The sequence below is a fragment of the Podarcis liolepis genome (assembly GCF_965112155.1).
Source record: "Podarcis liolepis genome assembly, chromosome: 9".
Taxonomy (NCBI): domain Eukaryota; kingdom Metazoa; phylum Chordata; class Lepidosauria; order Squamata; family Lacertidae; genus Podarcis; species Podarcis liolepis.
In genome coordinates, this window is record NC_139564.1 from 70,316,323 (window position 1) to 70,334,074 (window position 17,752).

At 40.8% G+C, this 17,752-nt stretch overlaps 1 protein-coding gene across 3 annotated transcripts in view; it reads right to left on the reverse strand.

The window, feature by feature from the left end:
* The window catches only part of PPARGC1A (PPARG coactivator 1 alpha), a 651,951-nt gene that overhangs the window by 604,779 nt on the left and 29,420 nt on the right, over positions 1 to 17,752 (reverse strand). The gene's annotated exons all lie outside the window — the stretch shown is intronic.

Consider the following 17,752-nt stretch of genomic DNA (forward strand, 5'->3'; position numbering starts at 1 on the left):
CACAAAGCATTCAAAATATCCCTTAGGGTTTTCACACTAACAAATCTTATTGGTATACTGTACAAATAGGGGGGAGGGGAAATGCTATCTACTGTCATTCTTTGCAAACTGTTCTCGCACAGATGTGTCAGAACCCAAGAGAGATATACTATAAAGATATAATTTGACTATCACCTCTCATCCCTTAATACAGTTTTTCAACCTTTTCAAAATCACATTGAAAAATCTATATAATATGTGCTTAGATTAATGAAGTGTTTGAATCCAGATCAATAAGCACTCAAAGATTTGAACTGTTGACACCTGCTAGATATCACTTACAAGGCAGTTTTGTTCAGCTTATACCTAATTCAGTTGTTCATTAACTACAGGAGGTCCCATTTAATGAACAGGCAATCTAATATATGATCTCTGTAGATTAATTTCCTGAGAGCAGGTAGATTATAAGTTTCCTCAATTATACATATAATTATAATGTCACTTCCCAATTAACACATACATTAAAAAATACTTCCCTGGGATTATGTACTTAATTGTAAAGTAAATAAATTCCGCCATCTCTCAAACATTTATTTAACATTCCCTTAAGAAAGCACCATGGCCATATCTCCTGTCTAATTTTTCTGCTGAAGAAAAAAATGTCATGATGATAACAGAGATTGTTGGATGTTCATAACAAGAAACATAATTATTTATGTGCTATTCTTATACCTATCAAATGCCCCCATCTATCTAGGAGCCAAAGAAGAAGAAGAAGAAGAAGAAGAAGAAGAAGAAGAAGAAGAAGAAGAAGAAGAAGAAGAAGAAGCCTTTCCTTCCCCACACATATCTCCAACTAGATAACAAACCCCAGTACCTTAATAGTCGCTTCTCATCAGATTGCTTTTCTTGATCTAGCTTGAAGTGCCCTTGTTAAAAAGCAGAGACATCACCTTGCCAACAAAGGTCCGTATAGTTAAAGCTATGGTTTTCCCAGTAGTGATGTATGGAAGTGAGAGCTGGACCATAAAGAAGGCTGATCGCCAAAGAATTGTTGCTTTTGAATTATGGTGCTGGAGGAGACTCTTGAGAGTCCCATGGACTGCAAGAAGATCAAACCTATCCATTCTGAAGGAAATGAGCCGTGAGTGCTCACTGGAAGGACAGATCCTGAAGCTGAGGCTCCAAGAGGACAAGATGGTTGGACAGTGTTCTGGAAGTTATCAGCATGAGTTTGACCAAGCTGCAAGAGGCAGTGAAAAACAGGAGTGCCTGGCATGCTCTGGTCCATGGGCTCACGAAGAGTCGGACACAACTAAATGACTGAACAACAACAACAACAACAACAACAACAACAATTGCATCTATTAGCTGCTCATGGGCACTTCACTTGTTGCCAGAAGGGGAGGATTCCAGGAGCAAACCCAGGCTATGTACCTGTTCCTTCAGAAGGGCTGCAGCAGCTCACTTCAGAACATTTCTCATAGAACTAGAACTCAGAATTACCTAATGATGCTGCAGGACTTGAGATTTTGGACAGACAAAAGGAAGAATTTCTTTACACAGTAAATAGTTAAACAACAGAATTTACTACCAAAGCATTGAAAAAGGGAGTTACAAATTTATGGAAGGCCATCAATGGCAATTAGTCATGATGGTTGTATGCTACCTATTAATACCTATTAATGCTACTTGCAGGAGAAAAGCAGCAGGACAGAGGCTTCGAAAGCCAGCTGACTTGCCTTGGTGGGAAATAGGAGTAGATAGATCTTTAATCTGATACAGCAGGGCTATTTATTGTGTTTATATCTCCCAAATTGATTCCGAAGAGTTAACAGACAGTGGTACCTCGGGTTAAGAACTTAATTCATTCTGGAGGTCCGTTCTTAACCTGAAACTGTTCTTAACCTGAAGCACCACTTTAGCTAATGGGGCCTCCTGCCACCACTGCACCGCCGCCGCACAATTTCTGTTCTCATCCTGAAGCAAAGTTCTTAACCCGAAGTACTATTTCTGGGTTAGCGGAGTCTGTAACCTGAAGCATCTCTAACCTGAAGCGTCTGTAACCCGAGGTACCACTGTACTAATTAAAACCTCAAACAAAAATGCAGATTCTCAGGCTATATGAGGAGTCCACTTTTAATATCATGACCTCTTTATCCTGTTGTTCTACAGCATCTCATTTCTACACCTTTAGAGGGAAAGGGAGTCCCATCTAGAAGCAAATCATTATACTTCAGGAATTCCAATCCCTCCCCTTTCCATCTGCACTACATATAGGCTACATTTTCTACAAATTATTTGTGCTAAGAGCAGTTCCTGGAAAATAAACAATATGAAAGACAATACTAGTACCATAAATATATGCGCAAATAAAAATTATCACAACAACGAACATTGACAGTTCACTTAATAAGAGTTTGGATTTGATTTTCCGCTTTATCACTATCCGAAGAAGTCTCAAAGCGGCTAACATTCTCCTTTCCCTTCCTCCTCCACAACAAACACTCTGTGAGGTGAGTGGGGCTGAGAGACTTCAAAGAAGGGTGACTGGCCCAAGGTCACCCAGCAGCTGCATGTGGAGGAGCAGAGACGCGAACCCGGTTCCCCAGATTATGAGTCTATCGCTCTTAACCACTACACCACACTGGCTCTCAACATTTAAATGAGCACAAAGTAGGTAAAGGTAAAGGTGAAGGACCCCTAGATGGTTAAGTCCAGTCTAATTTGACTATGGGGTGCAGCACTCATCTCACTTCAGGCCAAGAGAGCTGGCGTTTGTCCACAGACAGCTTTCCAGGTCCTGTGACCACCATGACTATTTTATGTACCATGACATTATTTATGTACTCGCACTGGTAGCAGCAGGTCAATTAACAATATCCAATACTTCTCACCCCAATGTAGCTCCAACACGAATAGCAAGACTGCCTAGGAAACCCCAGTTCAGCTTTCAACTTAGACCTCAAAGGCTATAAAGCCACCTCACAATTCTTCTGGCAGATTCTATTATTATTATTAGATAAATTTCTATACCGCCCTTCATTCGAAGCTCACAGGACAGTTTGTAATATAAAAACACTATGTTATAAAGGTTCCTAAAACCGGAGGACTGCACAATGCAGGTGGCAACCTCTGTTTAAGTACTTTTGCATAATGCCATCCTGATTTCTTATCATGGTTTGGAGCCCAGGATTAAAGCAAAGTTTGGAAACTGTGGGTTGAACAAGTCACAACACAAGCACTGAAGCTATCATGCAAGGAAAGGGTGAGAGCTGGCAAAATCCTTCCTTCTAGCTTTGTCAAGGCTTATAAATCCAGGACTGTTGTGTGTTGAGGTTCCCAAGCCACCCCTCAAATAATTCACAACACACACATAATTTTTGTTTAAGGTTTTTGGCATAATTTTGACCACAACTTTATTGAAATACATAAATGTGAGTGGTTGGTTAATGTGAGTGGTTGGTTAAGACTATCTGTCCCCCCACCTGGGGACAGAACTGACTTCCGGGCACCACCGAAAGCCAGTAAGGGAAAACAATATTGGGGAGAAATGGAGCTGAGTCACAGGCCCTCACCTCTCCCCGCATGCTCCCCAAGGCTTGCCAGCCCTAGCCCCAATCCAGGGATTTGGACGAAATCATGGCAAGCCCCTGGATTCCTTTAACGGAATTCCCTTTCCGCCGCAACCTTGTAGGGGCAGGCCCAGCCCATCCTAACCCCTCCTCCAACCAGATTGATAACCAATTGATAACCATACTGATAACCAATGCCTAACCACAACCTTACAAGTTGTGACGATTTGCAACGCAGTAGGCAAAAACCAAATGGCCCAGCCAATCGGCCAGATGGACAAAATTCCTACCAGGCCCCTGCCCCAACGGCAGACGACCCCATGACAGGCATAGCAAGGTCAATGCAAAACCCATAAAATTAGGGCAAGAGGGTGGGCAGGTGATCTGTTGCACGCAGCAAAAGAGGAAGCTCCAAGCTGCATACTGAGAATTTAAAGCAATTTGATCCCTCCCACCAAATTGCAACATAACTTTACCCCAACAACCCAGCCAACCAATCGTTGCCATCAGCCTCCTTAGTAGCCCTGCCTGGCAATGGAGGGGTGGGCTGCGGGACCCCACCGCAACACGTGCTCTCTGTGGGGGAGAACACGCTTTATCTCCAAACTGGTCCAGAACCTCAACATATATCGGCTTATTGGTTTCATTTTTTCAATATTGAACTAGGTGTAAAATGTAGCAAATAAATTATGTTCCCCATTTGCCAGAAGAAAGGCCTTCTGTAATTCCTGACTATTTTTTTTTTTTACAGAGACCAAAATTGTTTCCATTGATTCAAAACGATAAAAGTGCTGTTAAAATTTAGCCACATCAATCCAAACTGTCTGTCACTGAAACTAAAGCTTCATTTAAGGAAAAAATAAGAACCCTAATAAATTATGAAAGACAAACAAAAAGAAAAGGGAACTTCCTGGTTTAAGGAGTAAGTAAGAGAATATGTCGTTTCTTAATATAACCGATTTATTTATTTTTTGCCACCGTGCAAAAAACAAGGGATGGCAGTGTACGTCTGCATCTTCAAAACAGAAACACAAAACTGCACAAAATACTTGTGCTGCTCACCCACCCACCCACAAAATTGCCCTGTCAAGCACTATAATCCTTTGCTGACAATGTCAGTGGCCACTCTATAAAATAGGAACTTGAAAATAGGACAAGAACTGTTCATAACAGCCATAAAATATAGTTTTTTTCTCAAGACATTACCAAACAGATAATGACCAGCGGTGAGCTTAAAAACCCATATTACAGGTTAAGCATGGTTTGGTGCTAACAGCTGATGTGTGGCGGCGAAGTCAATAATGTGCTCTCGCCATAAATGATCAAACTGTTACAATGCACTTTCTTCTACTTTTTCCAGCGTTATCCCACCGGGTATCTTCTAAAATTATCTGGAAAATACTTACCTTGTGTAATAGCACTGTACTTGAAAGGAAAATATCCAGACCAATATGGATGAAACAGCTAAGAGAATTTTTTTATTTTTTTTAGTCCAGTCATGTTATAAACATTGGCATTTCATGCCAGTTATGTCTGTAGCTTCTGCAGAGAGAGCTGGACGGCCCCCAGACATGGGGAAAACATAATTAAAATAACTGATCACTTTATTTATTTAGGTCATCCGCATTGATCATCAGTCAAAACCACGAGTCATGTGAGGACCCAGGGAATAAACAGTGAGTAAACATATGTGACAATTCTAAAGAAAACACAAGATGCGGGTTCAAACATATCACAGTCTAATTCTGTATCTGTAAACATTTCTCAAGAGCTGATAGCCATTTGGATTTGTTCTCAGTTTCCTTACAGTATTCTATACATAGGACTCTGGGGTAACTGAATATAAGACTTCAGCCACTGTAATTGTCTTTTACTTGATTTTCAATTGCTTTTCTAAGTTTTTTTGTACTCAGTTCTCACAGTTGTGAGAATATACAAAACCAGAGGTTGTATTCTGGAAGATACAAAACTTTGAACAAATCTAATTAACACATAATTGTATCTTGTGTCGAATTAAGCTGACAAATTCTGTAAATCAACAGCACCATCATACACCAGAATTTTCCTGCTGTCCTACACCCCAGTACACACACACACACACACACACACACACACACACACACACACACTGCATATGCCTAAAGTCTTCTCTATATTTCTTGGAACAGCCTGTGCTGTCTCTTCCCTTTTCCATATTTCTTCCAAGCAGTTAAGAACCACTATGTGACCATTTTAAAACAATTTTCTTTACAATTAATTGCCATTGAAAAGCATGATTTCTTTGGGGAAAAAACCAATTCAGCACACCGTATATCTATTCTATTTAGTGACATATTAAATTTATATTTGAATTGGAAATGTTCTGAAAATCATATATAAATGTTGATAGTCATTTCTTTCCATGTGAAAACACCAAGTTTTCAAAGTCTGTTTTATTCCAAGATAAGTAATATTTACATCTTTGTTGGCCCACTGTTCCATTGCATCTTTTAACTAACTTTTTCACAATTTTCTTATAGAAGCTTAGGCAATCTTGATGTTTGCTTCATCCTGTCTCTTTTGGCTTTAAAATCACTCCAATGCCCATGTAGGTGAAAGCAATAACCACAGAGGCCATCCAGAGGGGTGAATAGGTCTCCTCCATTGGTGTGTACTTAGTACTTCTTGTCAAAATTTATATTTTGTTGTTTTTTCTCTTCTGTTTTTATTGTGTTTTGTACATTTGCCTTGAGATAAGGCAATAATAATAACAATAGATGTTCACATTAAGGTGCCAGTTTCTCTCAGTACTTATCTCATATTCTTAGCCTCCTTTTATGATATCATTATGTCCCTTTTCGCATGAGAGAGTAATTTTCAGTAAATTCTCTCAACTCCCACCCAAAAGACCAACATTGTGTGGTGACGGCAACATTTATAAGGAACTTTACATGATTTTTATATAGTGTTAGACCTTAGAAAGTGGGGTCTTTACATGATTTTTATATAGTGTTAGACCTTAGAAAGTGGGGTCTTTCTCTTCTTTCCATTACAATCTGTGAGGAGTGAACATTTCAGGATGTTTTTAAAAACATAGAGGAAGAAAGATTGCTGAAGTCTATGGTATGCCTATCAACACTTCAGAGTTGAATTAGTGGAATTTGCTCAAATCTCTACAGGATCTCCCTTCACAGCAGAAGGGAGCAACTGTATTAAATACCCAGAAATTCAACTGCTCTGTATTTTATTACATGGCATGGTATGAATCTTGAAACTTTTTGTATTAACTTAGCACCATGGTTTCATAATCTCCCCATAAGCCATCCTGTTAAGAACATTGTAGTAGAGGACTCACGCTCTTAATCAAAGCTGCTAAAATAATAAAGGCAGAGTTTTTTAAACAGTGCTTTGTGGCGATTGTGAATGATGAAAGCAGTTGGATCTTGAGCAATTTTCAAAGTCTGATCGTTTCAATCAGGTTCCTGGGTAGAAGCTGACCTCAGGAAAGCCTAGCCGACCATTTTCTTTCCAGGCAAAATAAAAAGCTATTGGATGGTTGTGCATAGTTCATTTTCACACACACACACACACACACACAAAAGGATTCCATAGGTGTGTTCCTCATTTACAAGACAAGAATATGACCACTACTAAGACAGTTTATAAGACTGGCTATAACTGCAAGTGGAGTGCATCTTATATCAGTTATACTGGTTCTAGCACCAATCCCGTTTTAGTGGGATAGCCATGGAATAAAAATGAACATGGAGCCTGCTTAAAAACATTATCGTTTAGACAAGCTTACCCAGATGCTTAGAAAGTTGAGGTAATTTTAATCTGCTTCAGTATTTTAACTTTTGTGTATTTTAAAGCCGTGTTTCCCAAATTTGGGTTTCCAGCTGTTTTTGAACTACAACTCCCATCATCTCTGACCACTGGTCCAGTTAGCTAGGGATGATGGGAACTGTAGTCCAAAAACAGCTGGAGACCAGACTATATGGGACTGGCAGAAATGACTGGCAGAATCTGTGACCAGGGAAAAGAGGCGGCGGAAGAGGATTGGAAGAAATTTAAGGACTATCTTAAGAAACATTGCAGAATTAATGAATGTTAGAATGACGTTGGTTTTAAAAAATTAAGTGGTTAGCAGCTGTAAGGGCTAAGTTTAAAGAAAAAAGGAGGTTATAAATTAGATAAAACTAAGAGTAAGGATTTGTTGAAACAAAATTTTCAAAATGGGATGCAGAAAGGGGAGGTATGGGGAAGTCGGAGAAATAAGTTATAAGAAAACAAGGATATGAAATTATACTTGTTATTTGTTTTTGTGTTTGTTTGTGTTGTTCTGTCTGTTTAAAAAATTGGTGAAAATTGAATAAAAAAATTATTAAAAAAAACAAAAACAGGTGGAGACCTAAGTTTGGGAAACCCTGTTTTAAAGTATGGTTGCAATTTTTTTCTCTATTTTATTGCTTTATCTTTGGTAAACTGCTTTGAGGGTGTGTGTTTTTTACAATCAAGCAGTGTAGAAATTTTATGAAGCAAATAAATGAATAATTAAGGAGTCACCTTGCTCCAGAGATGATACAGTGGTGAGGTGCCTGAACATGTTAGATCTAATGTTTGGAAGATGGACCGTGTGGCTGCATTCGTATGTAACATTTCTGAACTTCAATACCATGATTTTGAAGATCAGGAACAAACCCTGAAGCATCTTCTCTTTTACCAGAGGGTAAGATTATTGTTGGAAAAAATAAAAAAAATCCCACTATCATAATATGCAGAGTCGCGGACAAAATTAGACTTGGGACTACATGTGACCTAGCATCACACCAGTTGACCATTCTTCTTGCAGATGAATCCATAGCAGCAATAATTTCATAGACCCCATCATGAGTATGTCCTCAGAACCATGCACATTTATTATACCTTATATGCAACACCTGGACAGCATTTTAAAGATGGGGACAACAAGAGGACAAGATGGACAGAGGACAAGATGGTTGGACAGTGTTCTCGAAGCTACCCGCATGTGTTTGACCAAACTGCGGGAGGCAGTGGAAGACAGGAGTGCCTGGCGTGCTCTGGTCCATGGGGTCACAAAGAGTTGGACACAACTAAACGACTCAACAACAACAACAACAAAATATGCAACACAAAAATATTTTGATGTTTAAGAGGTTTTATTTAAGAGTCTATATACTGCTTCAGAATCAGACCCCAGAACAGTTTACATCAATTAAAATTTACAGTGGTACCTCGGGTTACAAACACTTTGGGTTACAGACTCCGCTAACCTGGAAGTAGTACCTCAGGTTAAGAACTTTACCTCAGGATGAGAACAGAAATTGTGTGGCGGCGGCAGTGGGAGGCCCCATTAGCTAAAGTGGTACCTCAGGTTAAGAACAGACCTCTGGAACGAATTAAGTTTGTAACCAGAGGTACCACTGTAAAACAATACAATAGAATTAAATATAACAAAACAATTCCACAATGCCAATACACAGAAAATTCTTCGTCAAATCCATAAAAATCCAACTCTAAAGAATGGGCAACTTCTTCACCTCAGTCCTCCTCCAAAAGCCCACAATTCCTGAGCAAATGGCTGAGTCCCCCTCCACACTGCTGATAAATTTTAATATGCTATTAAGACTCTCTTTAGCTAGAAAATCCCAGCTCCTGGTGGCTTCCTACTGTTTTTTGTTATACAGTTCTTATTGACAAAATGACAAAGAATCTAGGTAATCTGTGTTAGGACTCTTCCATCCAGCCATTGACATATCCTCAATGAGAAACGTGGCCAGTCAAATGCTGGTTTAATATCTTGCTGATGGATGGAAGCGGAAATTTCTGCGTCTCGTGGTCACCTCTCAGTGTTATCTCTGGCCCTTCTGGAATGAAAATTGTTATTCTCTTTATCCAAAAATACCCTCCATGTGCTAAACCTAAGGAGGAAGATAATGCAAAACTACCAAGAACTCTTCCCAGTTAGGCTACTTTTCTCCCCCCCCTTTAACACAATACTTTGCCTATAATTTAAACATTAATCATCCCCTGGTGACGAAAGACAGGACTGTTAATTGCTGCTCTGGTGTCATGGAATTCATGTCCAAGGGATTATTTTTCAGTTCGCTGTAGCCTGTCATCTTGCAATGACACCGCATGCCACTCATTGCTATCAACATCAACGGCTATATCGGGGGAGCAGCTGGCTTAGGAGAAGAGTAATGAAATATGAAGTGTTTCACTTCTAGGTCAGTAGTTCAAGCCAAGAACCAAGCAACAAGCAACTTTAGATTTGTTTTTATGCCATATCTATTTAATGTACCTGTGTGAAGTCTGGAATCGAGTGGTGCCTCAGTTCAGAGCTAGTAGGAAGGGGTCCACAACTGGAAGCAGGAGGGTAATCACAAGTGCTGAATGTCATCCTACCACCATAAACAGGTCAACACTTCCTGAACACAGAAGGAAGTGAAATAAAATCTCTCAAGTTACGAGAAGTCTCGGGCAGTTTGTTATAGATCAGGCTTCCTCAACCTCGGCCCTCCAGATGTTTTTGGCCTACAACTCCCATCATTCCTAGCTAGCAGGACCAGTGGTCAGGGATGATGGGAATTGTAGTCTCAAAACATCTGGCGGGCCGAGGTTGAGGAAGCCTGTTATAACTATGACTCTGTGCTCCTCAAACTCTCAAGGCAGGGTTTTGCAAACTTGGGTCTCCAGCTGGTTTTGGACTACAATTCCCATCATCCCTGACCACTGATCCTGTTAGCTAGGGATGAAGGAAGTTGTAGTCTAAAAACATCTGGAGATCCAAGGCAAAACAACAACTAACAAACCTATGGTCACGTAAAGCATCCTCAATAAACACACAAGACGTAACCGGCTGTGTTCTTAGATAAATAAGGTATAAATGCATAAGAGTCTAGGCTACTACTATGCCATAAGATCCACTGTCTTGCAATATCACATATGTGCTTTAACTACTGATGAAGCCCAGGACGGCGAAACAAGGCCAATATTCCGGAAATCCTTGTCTAGACTCTGTGAAAGGATTTTGTGGAACTGTAACAACCTTTCATGTGGATTGTCTGGACTTTATGAACAGACAGGTGGAAGAGACACCATTACACGGTTGGACCTTATGCATAAACTGTCTGGAGAATGATCTGATCCACTGGGTCTTCTGCTTTGTTCATTTTTTGAACTTTATGAGTTACTTCTGTTGAAATTTGATACAAATGAATAGTAGTTAAGTTTGAGCAGCTTCTCCTCCTCTAATTATTGGTTGAGTAAGGGATGATGGACACAGTGTGAGCCTCTTTCTATAATATTTATCTATTTTTTTACATTTTAAATTATTTGCATTTCTTTTTGTGAACAGGCTGTGTTATAGCAGCAGGTTATAAGTCTCTGGGCACAATTCAAAGTGTTGGTGCTGACCTTTAAAGCCCTAAATGGCCTCGGCCCAGTATACCTAAAGGAGCGTCTCCACCCCCATCATTCAGCCCGGACACTGAGGTCCAGCTCCAAGGGCCTTCTGGCGGTTCCCTCGCTGCGAGAAGTGAGGTTACAGGGAACCAGGCAGAGGGCCTTCTCGGTAGTGGCACCCGCACTGTGCAACGCCCTCCCAGCAGATGTCAAGGCAATAAGCAACTATTTTACTTTTAAAAGACAACTGAAGGTGGCCCTGTTTAGGGAAGATTTTAATGTTTGATGCTGTATTGGTCTTAATATATGGTTGGAAGCCACCCAGAGTAGCCAGATGGGTGGGATATAAATAGTAAATTTATTATTATTATTATTATTATTATTATTATTATTATTATTATTATTGGATTTAGAGGATAAATGGTGGGCTGTGAACTGCTTATGTGTGTTTTAGGATGCCATTCTCTTCTTCCTCCTCCTTCTGCTCAGTCAGCTTTTAAGGATTGCTCTTTATGCATTTGAACATTAGTACAGGAAAACATTTTAGCTTATGCTGCTTGGTTCCCAGTAATGGTGAGTCTCCTCGTTTGATTTCTGTTTGCTTTCTCCACACACTCACACACACAGCTCTTGTGTAAGTAAAAATTGATCAGGTAAAACTTTCTCCATCACTACCAGATCATATGATAGTGTATGTGTTCAATGTGACTTACTCTCAATTAATGTTTACAAGAATGTGTGCCTGTGCACCTGACAAGTACCTGGTCACATTTATATACGTTTTTAGTTGCTTTGTGTTGCTGTTGTATTACCATTGGATTTTAATTTTTTTTAAAAAATTGGCGAAAGAGTGTGTTGGTAATAACAAGGTTGTGTGCTGCACATATAGTCAAAAGTAAGATTCTGTTCTGGTTGCTGTTGCCAATTCCTTCTTTCCCAATAGTCCCAGGCCACAGATCAAAATCTCACCCAACTCTTGCATTAAAATCACCCAGGAGAATAATTTTATCCTCCTTAGGATGCCTGATTATTGTCTTCCAAAGCAACTACTCTATTCCAAACTTAAAAATGAAAAGCTGGCGGTCAACAAAAGAGGCTTAAAGACTTTCTCAAGGCAAATCTTTTAAAAATGTAGTATAAACACCGACAACTGGGAAACACTGGCCTACGAGTGCCCCAGTTACAGAACAGCTTTTACCAAAGGTGGCATGGACTTTGAAGACACTCGAACTCAGGGCAGAGGGAGGAATGAGCTAAGAGGAAGGCACGTTTGGCAAACCCTCACCGTGATCAACTCCCGCCTGGAGACCTATGTCCGCACTGTGGAAGGATGTGTGGATCCAGAATAAGACTGTGTTCATGGAAGACAATCCTACTCGGCTACAAGTGATCGCCAAAGAAGTAGACGGCCATTGGATCTGGTTTCATTTTTGGTAAACAAACAAACAAACAAGGCCACAAATTCTATATGTATACAGTGGTACCTCAGGTTACATACGCTTCAGGTTACATACACTTCAGGTTACAGACTCTGCTAACCCAGAAATAGTACCTCGGGTTAAGAACTTTGCTTCAGGATGAGAACAGAAATCATACTCCGGCGGCGCGGCGGCAGCGGGAGGCCCCATTAGCTAAAGTGGTGCTTCAGTTTAAGAACAGTTTCAGGTTAAGAACGGACCTCCGGAACGAATTAAGTACTTAACCCGAGGTACCACTGTATATCATTGGGGATGGCATGGCACAAAGGATCTAAGGGGACACATGTTACTGCATAAAATAATTTTGAATTACACAGTATCTCTACAAGGGAGGATGATGGGGAGAAAAACAAAACTTGGCCATACCTCCATGACCTCTCCTGCTGCCAAGCAGTTCCACCAATTCCATTTGGTGCTTACTGTATCCATCTTCACAAAGAATATTTATCTGTCAGTTCATTGTATCCTCAAGTGTTACCCTACTCCATCTCCACACGGCCTTATGCATTCCCATTCCAGAGCACTCCTTTAATGATTTTCCAACTGGCAAAATTTTGCATACCATCTTCTCTGTATGGCACCTGAATTCAATGGGGCGACCTTTTCTACCACAGGTTTACATTTTTTATAAGTTTGTTTGAAAAGACTCCAATTTTTTGAAGGGCCATTTGTTCATTCAGACATGGAGTGCATGCATTAGCTCAAATCTCTTGTATCTGTATGTTTGGAAGGTTGTCACTTGGCAGAACTCTCCAAATTCCTTTCTTTGTTGTCCTATATGTTAAGTTCTGTTTAGCAATTTCAGAATGGCTGAGGAAACTCGGCTTACTTCCCTTGACGGCCCAGTGCAATGCCTAAGCTCTCTGTGGCCTTAGTAATAACTCCTGGTTCTTCACAGGTTTTTGAACGTATATGAAGTTTCTCTCACCTTCTTTTCCTAGGGAACCTTGTTTGTGGATAGAAGTAATGTCTTTTAATTGGTTATCTTTTAGAAGAGAGATCTCTCAGGGGCCTTCCGTTTGTCTTGGGTGACAACACTAAGGGCTTATGGTCTCTCTTCTACCTTTTATCATATTTTCTTTTCTTTTACGGCTTACATTTTGGATAATTTTCTTTGCAATCAAGCACTAAAAACCTAACAGCTAGAACATCTAACTGTGTATGTATGAAGCTAACTATGCTTTCCTTTTGAATCAGTACTATTTTTTTCAGCTGACTTCCCCTAATAAATCAAATTTTTACTTTTCTCACTATCATCTATGTTGGAGCCTATTATAAACTCACTCTGTGTGTGTTTAGGCTTGCCTTTACAGAGCAGTAATTAAAATCTCTATATATAGTTAACTGCACCACGGCTTTGTTTTCAGCTTAATCTGTTGCAATTATTTTAGTTTGGTTATACACATTGCTGTATTTTACCTTTTGAACACTGCATCAAGCCTCTTGATTGACAGCACTCTTCTCTCCTCCTTACCAATTAAATATACTTAAAATGGTATGTGATTTTATTTTCTATTGGGGGAAAAAATAAAAGCTTTCTTTCTTCCCTGCTGCAAAGACTCACACTGCTAGGCGACTGCATGGAAGCCATACAAGGATGAAAATATCTCATTGATTGCTACAAGCTATATATTGTGTGTGTTTTTTGAAGGGAGGAGGAATACACTATGTTGAAGTGCCAATGAGCTGCAATGCGGGAGAGTAGTTGAAGAAAGCTGCTGTCCTGATCTGTGCAAGTGTTAATCATTCACATTTTCCATGCATTTAAAAATATTACTATTCATCACAGTCATACCTCGGGTTACAGACGCTTCAGGTTGTGTTTTTTCAGGTTATGGACCGCCGAAACGGAGGTACCGGAAGGGGTTATTTCCAGGTTTCGGCAGCCGTGCATGCACAGAAGCGTTAAATCGCGCTTTGCGCATGCGCAGAAACACTGGATTGCAACCGCGCATGCGCAGACGCGGGTTGCGAATACTGCGGGTTGCGAACGTGCATCCTGCACAGATCATGTTCACAACCCGAGCGTCCACTGTATTTTAGTTTAGTTTATTTACACACCTCTTCATAACTCAAACAAGTCTATTTACTATATACCGTATTTTTCGCTCTATAGGACGCACCGGACCATAGGAGGGGGAGAACAGGGGGGAAAAAATCTCCCCCTCTCTGCTCAGCACCCCTTCAGTGAAGCGGCAGGAGAAACGAAGCCCCTTCCATTTCTCCTCCTGCTTGGCTGAAGGGGCGCTGCGCAGCTCTCCCTCTCTGCTGAAGCCAGGAGAGTCTTGCTCTCCCAGCTTCAGCAAAAGGAACCCGAAGCCTTTGGAGTGCAGGGGGAACTCGCGCTGCACTCCAAAGGCTTCAGGCGGCTATCCCTGAAGCCTGGAGAGTGAGAAGGGGTCTGTGCCCCTCTCGCTCTCCAGGCTTAAGCAAAAGCAACGTGAAGCCTCCGGAGCACGGAGGGAGCGCTCCCTCTGCGCTTCGGAGGCTTCGCGTTGCTATTGCTGAAGCCAAGGAGCCTGCATTCGCTCCATAGGATGCACACACATTTCCCCTTAATTTTTGGAGGGGGGAAAGTGCATCCTATAGAGCAAAAAATACGGTATATCTCCTACTAGAAATATCTCCCACTTCTCATCCTACGAGCTGAAGATGGTGTAGATCACTCTTCCATGTTTCATCTCCCTTCCAATTTATCATCAGAACAAACATATGAGGTTGGTTAGTTTAAGAAACAGTGAATTGAACAAGATCACGCAGTGAGCTTCATGGCAGAGTGAGGATTCGCAACCCTGGTTTCCCAGTTCCTTGTCAAACATTCTAACACCTACATTGAGCGGCAAATATGGAAAAAAGTTATGGTTGTACTATATTTACAAAACTAGACTGACCCTGCTCAATTGAAATACAGTGGTGCCTCGCAAGACGAAAAGAATCCGTTCTGTGATTCTCTTCGTCTAGCGGTTTTTTCGTCTTGCGAAGCAAGCCCATTGACGGATTAGTGGATTAGCGCTATTAGCGGCTTTTAGCGGCTTATCTGCTGATCGGATCAGCTGATAAGCGGCTTAGCGGCTTAGAAAAGGGGGGGAAGGGGAAAAAACCCTCAGGAACTCGCAAGACATTGTCGTCTTGCGAAGCAAGCCCATAGGAAATTCGTTTTGCGAAGCACCTCCAAAACGGAAAACTCTTTCGTCTAGCGAGTTTTCCGTCTTGCGAGGCATTCGTCTTGTGGGGCACCACTGTATTTGACGTTCTTTTTTTGTGTTGTGCAAGTCACTTATATCAAGACTCACTTCTACAGCTGGAATAAACAAATTAATAAAGTTCAACTTCAACAGCCAGCTGATCTAGTTCCATTTAACTATTTAGCTTTTGCTATAGTTCTTTCCCTCACTTTTGCACTAGATCCGCCGTCCATTGCTACTCAACTGGCTGAGTCCTGTCTCTACCAGGACTTGAGGCCCAGAAATGAGAATTATTCCATCCACTTGCAACATTTCAGCTTCTTAACAGCAGGTGGAGCCTGAAAACAAGCACCACGCAGGGGAGCAGAGAGGAACATTTATTTTTGGTAAATGGACTTAGCAGAGGCAGCTTTTCTCCTGTATTAAAGGAGTATGCAACCCTGTAGTTGGGCAGAGAAAGGAAGGGATGAAAACCTAGGAGACACACCACATGGAACAAACCAAACAGGAACAGGAATAGGAGAACAAACCCCCTAGGCGTATGTCACCAAAGGAAGAGATAGAGGTCTGCCTTTCAGAAAGGTGTTTGAAATTAGGACTTAGTCCACACTAACAGCAAAGGGATGGTAAAAGTGTTGTTGACCTGCACATGATGAAATGTTTCCAGATTGAGGGAAAAGGAAGCCCTGAACATATTTGCTGTTTTTGAGAACTAAGCCTAAGCTGCACACCTAGATATTCTTACTATGAAACGAGCATCACTGCACTCAACAGAACTTTACTAATGTTTGCGATACAAATGTTGTGCTCAGCATACGACGGTGCTGAATAATGACAGTAATTAGCAATGTGTCAACACCTATTCCAGCACTACCATGTCCTGGAATCAGAAAGCGTTTTAACTTAAAGCTTTTATATGCAAGAGAAAAAGAACATATATTTAAAACCGAGATTGCTGTGTTTCTTGCTATACATACAAGAAAGGTTAGTCCAAAAATAGAGTACTACAGATGGCTTTTTAAAGTGTTCTGTAACACCAGGACATTTTCCTGTCCAATTATGGACATTTAGGGCCAGAGAACACATTACTAGCATCCTGTGGAGATTGCCGAAAACAGCCTCCACACGATGACTTCTCCTGGCCACTATCATAATGTGTAAGCACAGGGCATCTTGCTGCCTAGTACAGAAAGGTTTCACGTCAACATTGCCAGTTCCGAAAGGTGAGGGAGGCTGACATTAATTCTCTCTCTGCCAGGTACTGGAAGATAGCTAGTGGTGACATGTTATAGCCATGATAGGGAGCAGTCATCACATCGAAGCAGTTTCCATGTGATGCAAGTGATGCTGTTCAGAATCTACAGAGATCACTGCATCGTAGGCAATGTAGCTTTGAACATCAATCACGTTTTGTTTTGTTTTCAGGCATAGCATGTTAATTATTCAATTAGATCTGCGTACACTGTCACCTTCCTATGTTTTAAAAACTATTTCTGGCATAGTTTTCACTCTCTTGTTGAACGAAATACAGCAAAAGAATAAAAGGCTGTGTGCTATAAACTGCCTACTGTCTGGAGATTAAAATAATGCATTTTCTTGTCAATATCTTTCCTTTGCCTCTGAGGCATGAAGCATAAAATCCTCAGTAACTTTTGAAGCATGTTGCATGCAGCAAATTAAGTGCTATGAAAACCAACCACTCTGTTGTTATCAACACAAATCATAGATAGATCGATATAGATATAGATATCTAAATATATCTCAATACATGACTTGAACATGTGCAGATCACGTGGCGTGGGAGTGTGTACACCAGCATATGTCATTGTGAAATCAAGAGAAACTAATCTGATAGATATCTTTGTCCAGACAATATTCCACTAAAAAAATGTGCTTGTCTGATCTTCTTGACAACTGGTATAGAATTGTGGATAAAGACTGTGAGCTGTAACCCAAGACACTTCTGATTCAAAATCTCACTCAGGAGCTCACTAGGTTGCTACAAGGAAAGCAGCATTTTCCATAACAAATTTGTGTCATGCTGTGGTCTAAACCACTGAGCCTCTTGGGCTTGCCGATCAGAAGGTCAGTGATTTGAATACCTGTGATGGGGTGAGCTCCTGTTGCT